Below are 10,336 nucleotides of genomic sequence, written 5' to 3' on the forward strand. Positions count from 1 at the left end.
TTGATGCCTCAAAATTTTTTGCCGGATAGAAAATCCATTTTCCAACCATCTTTACTTATGGGCATTTTCACACACATTTATCACTTAGATGCATATAGATCTTCTGGATCAAAGGGTTTGTCTGGGTTTTGTGTGTGTGTGTGTGTTTTAAATGAAGTTTTAGTGCTCATATAAAATGTCAGGACAAAAAGTAGCACAATCAGCATGAACTGGCACCTTTATTAGCCGTCTTCACAGAGAAGACATTAATATATTCCTAATTCACCCCTCCAAGCCACGGTTAAGATACAGTGGCAAAGCAATGCTCAGGGAAGCTTGCAATGCTGCTGTATATGCTACACCTGTTCTACAGAAGAAGAACATGTGTCAGTTTCCAGGGGTCTGGTAGTCCCCACTGCAGAAGCTGATGTCACGTCCACTGTCTTCAATGACAGTTACTCATCTGCTGCAAACAGGATTGTGAATCTAGCATCTTTCACCAGCGCTAAGAGCTGGTTTATAACAGACTCGCACTGAAATAACTAAATCAGTTTGAATTCACTCCTCTTGTTATTTCGGAGCAGATCCATGTGTGGATACATATTTTGGGATCAAAGGGTCTCATTTCAATTTTGCTTAAGTCAGTAAAATAGGACACAAAATCTAAACGAGGCACTTTTATTCCAGAATAAGTGTCCACGCATAGACTTGTGCTGAAATAATAAGAGATCTGAATTCAAACAGATTTAATTATTTCAGTGCAAGTTTGTGTGTAGACCTAATCTTAGTAAGGATTTAAAACACACACACACACACCCCGCTGCAAGTATCTAAACTGAAAACCTGGCTAAAAAGATACTTGAGCTACACGAAAGCTTATGCTCAAATAAATTTGTTAGTCTCGAAGATGCCACAAGTACTCCTTTTTAAAAAAAATTTCCCTGCATGATCAACACCTAACTGTTCTCATGACCCCACCAATGCAATTGTTTCTGTTTACTCTCTGCTGGTCACCAGGTGGCACTAGATATCACTAAAAATTAATGAAGCATAGCAATCAAATTGGCAACCAAAAGCTTAGTTCTTCCTGTTGTCTGGTCTCTGCTTTGTTTAGACTAACAAAACCAGAACTGGATTGTGGCCAATGCAGTTTTATGCTATTACATCTGAGAATTAAAGGATGTTTTGTTAATACAATCGGTATCACTAATTATATAGATAGAATCATAGACTATCAGGGTTGGAAGGGACCTCAGGAGGTCATCTAGTCCAACCCCCTGCTCAAAGATAGATACGTTATGCAGGGCCAGAGAGTGAAAAACTAATTTTAGGAAATTCCTCAAACTAAAAACTTTGTTAAAATGGAATCAGTAACTTAAGAAAAAATAAGAAATTGGAAGGATATTTATGGTAGGTTTGTGGGAGGGTTTCTCTCAGAAATAATGAACAAAAGGAAACCAAGGAATTCTAAGCAAAGATAAAACATTACCATCATTAATAATAATAGGGTTGTAAAATATGGAAATGCTGAGTTGTTAACCCAAAAACCTAACCAACTAGAATGTATGCACCACTTTAAAGTGTCAGCTAATTACCCAGTTGACTGAATTTCAAAAATGTGTGGAGTCAACGCAACTGAAATCAATGACACTGTTGCTTAGTCTTCTAAGGGAGACGGTGGAAACCCCGGAGTTAAAATGAGCCTGGAAAAGGGCATTAGACCCCACGCAGTCTATTAGGGACCTTGCTCTGCAGATCTACTTTACCTGGGAAGCACATAAGTATTACAGTGATGAGCACTGTAGAAAACTCTTAGGTAATAAATGTTCTGGAAAATATATCACAGGGAGCAATCATGCACTGACAGGGGCATGAACTAGATGGGAGCTACCAGGTCTTTGCCAGTTTTGAATGTGCTGAGACTGGAAGCTCTTTGGGGCAGGGACCATCTCTTGGTTCTGTGTTTGAACAGCGCCTAGTGCACTGGGGTCCTTGTCCGTGACTGGGGCTCCGAGGCGCTATGGGCTCCCCTATGTCCGAGACTGCACACACTACCAATGTGGCTGACCCGGAAAGCCTAGATGAATGCTCCTGTTTCACAGTTACAGATACATTTGAAGATCCCACACTCTTTATGAAGCGGTATGGAAGCCTGCAGAGGGTTAGGGATCCAGATGTGCATCGGGTGGAATTATTCCATCGCAAGCACCGCCACGCCCTCTTCACACCACTGATGCTGCAAAAGCAGCAGCTCCAGTGGTTAGAGGAGGGGACTAGTTAGAGGACCTGGGCTCTGTTCCTAAGTCTGCCATTGACCTCCTTGTGTGAGTTGGGGAAGTCACTTCACTTCTCTGAGTTTCCCCATTTGTAAAATAAGCTCCCACCCTGTTCTTTCTGTACATGCACACACTGGATACAATCCAAACATGCCCCCTTCCTAAGGGTTGGCTTTACTGCTAACTCAGATAACAGAGTTCTCCCCAAGCTTGGCCGTTCTTAGGCCTTTCCTGCAAACCCTCACTAGGGTCCTGCCCTAGTTACCTCTTCCTTAGAGAAATAGGAATTTCACCCTCCTTTATACCCCCATATTGGAACTAATTGCAAACTCCTGGACTAACCTCAGGATAACTCAGCACAAATACCTCTGCGTCTCAGTACAGGGTTCCAGCACATGAACTTATGACAGCTCAGTAGAAGGAGCCCTGTATTCCTTCCTGTGCTGGGCTCTAGAAATCATCCCCCAGTTACAAGCACCTCAGGACGTCAGATGGTAGGTGCAAAGCGCTGCTATTATATTGTTATTGAATGACGCCTCCAGGCCCCAGACACCTGCCGCTATGGAGACCTCCGTAACTGGAAATGAAGGACTGCAACATAACTCTGACAACTGCATCACAATGGTGGTGTCAAATATCCCCATTCTGAGAGCCTGCCTGTCACACACTACTCACCAGCAGCCATGCATTAAAAATGAAGCAGCACGCTCACTGTGCCTGAAATTAATCGGAGACACATATATCAAGCTGGGTTCTCTTCTCACTGCCCTTTCGTATCGTAAGAAAGATTCTGCAGCTGGAATTTAGCAAACAAGGCAGGAGGCAGAACTGAACCCAACTCATTTTTCCCATAGCCGTAGCTGCATTGTCTCTGCAGGTTTAGAAGAAGTACAAAACTGGGTTGGTGAGTAAAGCCAGTAGATATGGCTCTGCAAACTAGCATAAGGCATTTAGATACCAAGGTGACAATACATGATAAAAGCTATAAAGTAGATGAGACAGACAGATTGTAGACAGGGAATCCTTGTAAAGTTTGTATTTTGATGGAGAAATTCTTTTATGAGGCTGTCTCTTGTTACTTTATAACCTTTGATAATTTAACAGAAACTACTGAGTACTGCTCCGATTTTCTTTTCGTTATGTAAACAGATTCTTATCAGGAGTTCTCCTGGGCTGGAGTCTCAGATTGTAGCCTGGATATCTAGCTGCATGGTAAAAATCTGTATCAGTCTAGTGTGATTTTCTGCATGACCCAGCAATAGCAATCAGAAAAGGCCTCACTAGCACAATGCGTGGATCTCAGTACTTTCCCAGTGGACCACCAATGAAAACAGCAAACACCGATTCCGATCTCACTTTCTCTGGTGTAACTCCATTGACGTCAAAGGACCCACTCTGATTTACACTGGGGTAAGGGAGAGGTAAATCAGGACTGTTGTCTATAGACTGAGAATCGATCACAAGGCTGTTATATAATGGTGTTTGGCTAGATGCAATAGTATAAAATAGACTGTTCCTTTGAGTGCATGTGTAAAATCACAATCCTTCTTCAAGCGGGAGGAATCTGTGATCAGGCTTGTACGCTCATTTCATTTATTAATTAATATGTAGAATGATGATGAGGCCAAAGGAGAGGAGGAGACTATTGCATTCACATAAAACCAGATTCTGATGCCCTTACTCAGGTTGAGTAATACCTTACTCCACAAATAATCCCATTGGAATTAATAGGACTCTTTATAGAGTAAAGGGCAACTCAGAAAGAGGAAGAATATGAGTGTCTTCTGCAGAGAGTACACAGTTTTGCAAACGAGGCACGCATGGCCTTCTGCACTCTGCTCTCTTGTGGTGAGTGAAGCAGGTGTTTGCTTTAGAATAAAACTCAGACATGGAAATTTTCCTCAGGCATTCCATTGGACACGTATTTGCTAAGGTACCCAGAGAGCTCGGGACCTGAGCTTCTGTAAATTAAGACCCAACATTTCAAAAGCAGCCAGTGTCCTTGGGTGACTTGATATTTGGAACCCAACGTGAGACACCGGCGGTCTGATTATCAGAGGAGCTCAGGGCCCGCAACTGCAGCTGAAGTTAATGGGAGCTGCACGTACTCAGGGCTTCTGAAAATGAGGTGTTGGGTGTTTCAGGTTGGAGTCACCCAAAATCCCTGGCCGCTTATGGGGCCTAATTCTTCAACAATTAAAAGAACAGAAGTGTAGGTTAGTGACTGGAGCACGGGGTGGGTAGTCGGGACTCCGGGGGTTCCGTTCTTGGCTCCGCCACTGACTTGCACCCTCCTTTCTTCTGATGTCTCAATCTGGGACGGCACTGGTGTGGGGAAGGTTCCTCACTGGCAGCCAGGGAAGAAGTGCAGAATTCCGCAGGGCAGCACTTCTGTTTCAGAACTCAAAGGAAAATAGGTGCAAGATAGACAAGTATGACCACACCTGCTTCTTCATAGTAACCATGGTGAGGGGACACTGCATATCACTGATCAGAGTGCAGGGGGACCCCCAGTCAGAAGGTTACTGCTTTGGAGGGCAGCAAACGCCATAGATCCACAGAGGGGAATTATTCTCAGAGCTAGCGGACCTCCTGCAGGCTGCCTGCCCTAGGTGGGGAAATGGAGCAGCTCATGTGAGCAAGGAGGTGCAAAGGTGCCCGGATGCAGATAACTACAGCCAGACCCACAAAGTCCTTAGGCTCCTAACTGATTTCAGTGGAAGTTAGGAGCCTAAATAACACTCTGGATCTGGATCTACTTGCCTAAGGTCTTCCTCCTTCCCTCCCCCCACCCTGCAGAACAGCTTTGCAACATCTCAGTGGAGAGCCAGAGTTTCGTAGAGTTTGTGTATTTTCCCTCTAGGGCTCATCCCCTTTGTGATGGAGCAGCCCTGCCTCTGAATAAGTCAGAAGGCTACAGAGCCAGCATGTGCAGCAGCTTCCCAGGGATTGAAGGGCCGACTCTGGGGAACCAGAATAAATTTCATTGCAAATGACTAGATTTGGGGCACCATTGCACATTCTAAAAACACTTTCCATCTTCAAAGTGCTTCCCAAGTGTTAACCGATCAACCTCCCCAGCTGGAATCTGTCCCTGGCAGGGGGGGCGAAGTTCCATTAGACAGAGTATGGATGGCAGGAACTACACAGCATTTTCAGAAGCTGAATAACATGAAAAGATGAATAACATATGTCAACATGAAATAATTATTGCTTCTAACCCTGTTGGTTTAAAGGGCCGAGCCATCCAATGCTGAAAAATACATGGGCTGGAAAGCAAACAGCAGATGCAGCTTTCCAAAGGGCATGTGCTAAAAAAATAATAAGCAGCAGCAGCAACATAAGGAGGAAAGAATTGGCAGCACCCCTGCCAGTAGTTCAAAGGGGCTTTGGAAGAAGAAAAGTGTTTGTGAGCAGAGAATAAGATAAGGCCGATCAGAATGAGAAGTGAAAACAGCAGGAGTGAAATGCTGCAGTGTGGAAGGGAATGGTTGCTCTTGGAATATATTGTCAGTGTATTCCCGGGTGTGTGCCCAGGAGTCAGGGGGTCAGATCCTCAGCTGGTATAAATACTCAAAGAAGGTGGGTATTCTGCCTGGCTTGGGGATGGGGAGGAGCAGTGGGCTCAGTTCTGGAATTACTCTAGATTTACATCCAGGGACTTGAAAGTCAAATACAGCCCATTGGTTATTTGTTGTTGTTGTTGTTTTTCACCCCCTGGGATCTTTGGGCCCAATTCTGCAAAGAGGCTAGTGTTCTCACTATCCATTGTACATCCAAAGCTTTGTCTTAGCTACATGACATGATGGGTGAACACTTTGGTCCTGTTGAAGTCAGTGCCATTTGAAATCAGTAGGGCCAGGATGTCACCTAATGACAACACATGTTGGTCCCATTCACACTACAAGTTGTAACCCTATTGTAAGCAGGACATGTCTCAGATACTGCAGAGTTGGGGTCCATATAAATTGAAAGATAGATAGATTAGATTAGATACGAAGGATATCAGTGTCGTAAGTGGTATCCTTGCCTCTGTGTTTCTATGGTGTATTTGTGCCCTGTGTATCCTTTTCCCTCTACAACCTCTTCACTCCAATGAAATAGTAAGCAACATTATTTTTTTAAACTTCAGGAATAGCACAAGAGCTCAGCCTCTGCTGGAAAAGAAACTGCTGGAGCCCAGGTTGCAATGGAAACAATAATAAACTAGCTGTACAGACATGCTCTTTGAAACACAGCTTGCCTTAGTTCAGGCTGCCAATTTGAAGTCATGGTAACGTCCTGCAAGAGGGCGGATTGCACAGGAGAGAGATGAACAAGGTGTGGCCGCCCACTGCACATGCTGGAAAGGAGAACCTGAGGATTTCCTGGTGAGCTTCCTCACACGGCACAAAGGGCCTGAAGGTGAGGACTGTGAGCAAAGGGAATGACCCAACACTGTTAAGTAGAGGGGAAAATGCTAATAAACAACATGGGGATGAACTTTTTGTTCTGGGCATTTGTGCTCTTTAATTCTGTACCCCTTAGATACAAAGGGGAGATGCCCTACACACAAATGATAGCTAGCTAGATTATTTAATTATTATTTGCACAGTGATAACACCCTAGGAGCCCAATTTGTGGACCAGGAGCCCACTGGGCTAAGCGCTGTACAAACACTGAACGAAAAGATGGTCTCTGACCCCAAAGAGTTTACAATCAGTGCAAAGGAATGCACACTGGAAAAAATAATCCCGACTAAAGATATATAACAATGGGTTCTAACGTAGCTGTTTAGAAAGGTATCTTGGAGTCATTGTGGATAGTTCTCTGAAAACTTCCGCTCAGTGAGCAGCAGTGGTCAAAAAGACTAGCAGAATGTTAGGAACTACAAGGAAAGGGATAGAAAATCAGACAGATAATATCATAATGCTACTATATAAATCCATGGTGTGCCTGCCTCTTGAATAATGTGTCCAGTTCAGGTCACCTCATCTCAAAATGAATAGAGAGGAACTGAAAAGGTTCAGAGAGGGACAACAAATATGATCACAGATCTGGAATGGCTTCCAGAGAAGGTGAGAGTAAAAAGATTAGGGCTATTCATCTTAGAAAAGAGAAAATTACAGGGGGATTTGGCAGAGGTCTATAAAATCATGAATGGTGTGGGAAAAGTGAATAGGGAAGTGCTATTTACCCTTTGCTACAATCACAGAATCATAGAAGATTAGGGTTGGAAGAGACCTAAGGAGGTGATCTAGTCCAATCCCCATTCAAAGCAGGACCAACACCAACTAAATCATCCCAGCCAGGGCTTCGTCAAGCCACGCCTTAAAAACCTTTAAGGATGGAGATTCCACCACCTCTCTAGGTAACCCATTCCAGTGCTTCACCACCCTCCTAGTGAAATAGTGTTTCCTAATATCCAACTTAGACCTCCCCCACTGCAACTTGAGACCATTGCACCTTGTTCTGTCATCTGCCACCACTGAGAATAGGCGAGCTCCATCCTCTTTGGAACCCCCCTTCAGGTAGTTGAAGGCTGCTATCAAATCCCCACTCGCTTTTCTCTTCTGCAGACTAAACAAGCCCAGTTCCCTCAGCCTCTCCTTCTAATGTGCCCCTGCCCCCTGATCATTTTCATTGCCCTCCGCTGGACTCTCTCCAATTTGTCCACATCCCTTCTGTAGTGGGGGGCCCAAAACTGGATGCAATACTCCAGGTGTGGCCTCACCAGTGCTGAATAGAGGGGAATAATCACTTCCCTCAATCTGCTGGCAATGCTCCTACTAATATGCCGTTAGCCTTCTTGGCAACGAGGGCGCACTGCTGACTCATATCCAGCTTCTCGTCCACTGTAATCCCCAGGTCCTTTTCTGCAGAACTGCTGCTTAGCCATTCAATTTCAATTTCAACCATTTGAAAACATTTTTTAATTTTTATAAAATAAAATTAAAGTTGAGAAACAAAGGAGTTTCAAACCAAAAAGATTGAAGTTCATTTCAAAAGTGACAAAACAAACTGTTTGATTGGGGGGACGGGACAGAGGGAGCAAACCAACAATTCAGCAGAATCTACACAAATTTGCAAAATGTTTTGATGTCAGCGAAGCTGAAATTTTTTGCCAAAAAGAGTTTCAGCTGAAAAGTTTTGCTCAGTTTTAACTAAATTACCCAGAGATCTGGGAAAGAAATTCTAATTTAGGATTCAGATAGTTAGGTACAGGATTTACTCTTCTGGTTTTAATTAGCATGTCCTTTAAAAGGCTCAGTGTTTTGCACCCTTTGTCTGAGTAGTTGCAGTTAGAATATATAATTCCATGAAAACCCACAGCTGGAACTTGCTTTTAAAGCTCTGAAAATTCCATAGACCGTTTATTTGCCATTTCGCCAAGCCCAGTTTTTATGCACATAGTTATTTCTGTTTTAATTAAGGAAGCCTAAAAACCATAAATGAACATAATCAAAAGCTATAAAGAGCCTTTCCCAAGCTCACTTATTCCAGCTAAGGGGAGGGGAAAAGGAAAAGAGTCAGAATTTGGCCCACACATCTGAAACAAGAACTCACATCTTGTCAATGTCAAGAGCTACTACTCTTACGGTGAATAGCCCTTGGAGTTCAATGGAGCTACTGCAGAGGTAGCAGAATTATCCCCGGGAGCCATTTCAAGTGACTGTTACAAACCCAGCAGTGCTGTGGGATTATGCTGTTTCAGCAATGTTGATTCAGCTGCGACTTTTGTTGGTGTCTGTGAGGAGTAAGGAGGCCCCACGTGCCGGATTATTAAGAAACACAAGATTTACAAGGAGGAAAGACGAGAAGTTGAGACACAAAAACCCAGATCCTCAGCTGGTGGCAGCTCCATTAAAATCAGTGCAGCTAGGCTGATTTACCCCAGTGGAGGATCTGGCCCATATAACGCTAGCTGAATGTTCTCTTTCATCTTAGGTTCCATAGTTATTGCAGACATATACAATAGTGACCACGACAGCTTGAAAGGAAAAGTTAACCATGATGATAAGGCCTTAACTGGAGTACTGCGTCCAGTTCTGGGCACCACATTTCAAGAAAGATGTGGACAAACTGGAGAAAGTCCAAGGACGGCAACAGAATTGATTACAGGTCAGGAAAACATGACCGATGAGGAAAGATTGACAAAACTGGGTTTGTTTAGTCTGCAGAAGAGAAGACTTGGTGGACTTATGATAACAGACTTTTACTTGGCTGCATTGATAAATGAATCATTTATACTGCATCCAGAAAAGTGCTAGGCTCCCCCCCCCCACCCCCCCCCCTCCAAAAGACAGCTCTGAAGAGCTTAGGAGAAGACAGGACAAAGGTAACAGAAGGAAGGTCATGCTGCATTCAGGTACGTTAAGAACAATTTTCCAAAGCACCGGAGTGACTTAGGATACGCCTGCACTGCAAAAAAATAAAAACCCACAGGAGTGAGCCTCAGAGCCTGGGTCAACTGACTCGGGCTCCTGCTATGGGGCTAAAAACAGCAGTGAGATGTTCTTGCTGGGGCTGGAGCCTTGGCTCGGAGACCCACACACCTCGCAGGGTTTCAGACTTGGGCTCCCACCTGAGCAGGGACGTCTATGCTGCCATTTTAGCCCCATAGCACAAGCCTGAGTCAGCTGACCCAGCCTCTGAGACTTGCTGTCTTGAGATTTTTTTTATTTTTTTGTACTGTCCAAAACCATTTATGCTCTTAAGTGCTATTTTCAAAAGCGACATGGACACTTAGGAGCCTGAGTCCAATCAACTTTCAATGTAATGCATTCACTGCATTGAAAGACCATGGGAGTCAGGACCCTAAGTGACCAAGTCACTTTTGAAAAGGGGACTTGGGAGCCTATGGACAATCGCAGGGGAGGAGATGGGCTGGACCGATGATCATGCAGGAGAAGAATATTCAAAGATTTTTGAATGAGGTGAAAAATAGATGAATGAAACCCATGACAGAAGAAAATTAACTTATCCACAGTTTCCAGAATTAAAAAAGCCAATCTCCAAGTTCCATTGATTAAATGCACATAGACCGCCCACTCAAGAAGTTAGAAGTAATCTGGAGACTGATTCTCCATTGACTTGCACCT

The 10,336-nt window shown here is 43.9% G+C and overlaps 1 long non-coding RNA gene across 1 annotated transcript in view; it reads right to left on the bottom strand.

The window, feature by feature from the left end:
- Positions 1-10,336, bottom strand: part of LOC122463861 — a 37,275-nt gene that overhangs the window by 1,291 nt on the left and 25,648 nt on the right. The gene's annotated exons all lie outside the window — the stretch shown is intronic.

Source organism: Chelonia mydas, chromosome 26 (assembly GCF_015237465.2).
Source record: "Chelonia mydas isolate rCheMyd1 chromosome 26, rCheMyd1.pri.v2, whole genome shotgun sequence".
Taxonomy (NCBI): domain Eukaryota; kingdom Metazoa; phylum Chordata; order Testudines; family Cheloniidae; genus Chelonia; species Chelonia mydas.